Source organism: Benincasa hispida, chromosome 7 (genome assembly GCF_009727055.1).
Source record: "Benincasa hispida cultivar B227 chromosome 7, ASM972705v1, whole genome shotgun sequence".
NCBI classification, from domain to species: domain Eukaryota; kingdom Viridiplantae; phylum Streptophyta; class Magnoliopsida; order Cucurbitales; family Cucurbitaceae; genus Benincasa; species Benincasa hispida.
Window position 1 is genome coordinate 50,110,447 of NC_052355.1, and position 1,963 is coordinate 50,112,409.

Genomic DNA, 1,963 nt, shown 5'->3' on the forward strand with positions numbered 1-1,963 from the left:
TGACATTCAAACAATTCTTGCAATGAGTCCATGATCTGACGTGCAATGACCATGTTCTCAACCCTTTTGGCCAAAGCATCAGGTGTGCTAGCCAAAATGTGAAGTTGGGCCAACGAGTTAGCCTTCATCCACAAATCATATGCATTATGAACATTTTGCGGTGCATCAAGGGTCGGGACTTGAGGACATTCCTCAACCATGGAAAACTCGAGATCGTTTACCACGAAATATGTTTTAACGGACTCTTTTCAATGTATGTAATCGGTCAAATTTTAGGCAACTAACGGAAAATCATTTATGTCGCTGAAAAAGAACAAACACATTGACCTGCATTTGGTTTTAGCAAATACTCGTTGAAAAACACAACATCCAATACGGTTTAGCAAAACTCAAATGAACCCCATGTGACATCTAGTTTCGCAACGATGCTTCAAAAGTTTAGGACAAAAGCCACTGAAGGATGGTCAATTTATCCCTCATCTGAATTGAGCCATTCTCACCAGAACAACTCTTGTTCCTATGATGACTAGCCATCATTGATTTGTCAAGAATTTATTAACTTGCTTAACAATTTTTCTAAGTGTGACCCGTCATTTTAGGCCCTAGAGTTCTGCCCCAAGCAGCCAATCCAAAGTTCAAGTACTCATATAATAGTCATGGATTTTTTTAGTTTATTGGATTTATTTCTAAAATGAAATAAGTAATTCATATATTCAATAACAACGTTATTGAATTTTCAGAATAAGTTTATTGTTTACAAACCACGAGTTTTAGGACATAAAACCCAACAAACTCCCACTTGGACTAAAACTCCAATGATAACAAATATATGAATACATAATGTTGAGTTTTTGAGTTTTACAGAGAAATACAATAAACTAGGGCATCACATACCCATGTTTTACCTTTAGGGATCACATACCCGGTTTTTCTCCCACTTGCCCTAGGTTATATACATGGTAATCCTAGTCTTACTAGGACATTCTCAAACACTTTAGCCGAGAGAATCATTGTAAATATATCAGTATACAATCGACTTCTCATTAAACTATATAGGGAATGAGTTGGATTTAATTATGCATTGGATGGATGTTTAAATTAATATTTGAATTCATATTGCATATTGTATGTCATATAGATTCAAAATTACCCACCTTAGGATGAACATGTACATGCATCATAAATAAATATAAAAGGTTATATTTTATAGATTCATGATTAAATTAGCATGCTCACGCATCGTGATATAACTGTTATGTTAGTGATGTATGATTAACCTAAGCATGTCCATGCTGTTGGGGTTGATGCCTTAAATCTCGTAGGCTCCTATAGTTTGTAAATGTATTGAACAAACTCATTGTTTATTTAATAAAATATATGATATTTATTCATACTCACTGTCTATTTAATAAAATATATGATATTTAATTCCATTTTTTAGTTGCAATAACCACAAACCAATAAACTAACATCCAAGGTTATCTTGTAACTTNTAAGATTAATAAGGATAAATATAATTTTTAATCCCCGTCCCCATCTCTGACTTCAGTTCGTGGAGATATGGGCGGGGATGGGGATTAATTTTCCTCGTAGGAATGGAGATGGGGAATGTACCCTTGCCCCCCTGCCCCCATTGACACTAATAATAAGTATTCAGTAATACAATTAGCTTATGACCATGGGCCAAATATTTCCCATCTGAGAATTTTTTGATGTGCAATATATGTTCTAATTGCTCCACCACAACGTACTAAAATGGATCATCAAAGGAGGTTAGGAATATATGTTGGATATGATTCCCCATGAATTATTAAATATTGATGGGTGATGTATTTACTGCATGATTTACCGATTGTCATTTTAATGAGACAATTTTTCCAACATTAGGGGGAGGAATTAAAAAGTTGAAAAAATAAATTACATGGAATGCACCGTAAATGTCTCATTTAGAGCCCCATACAGA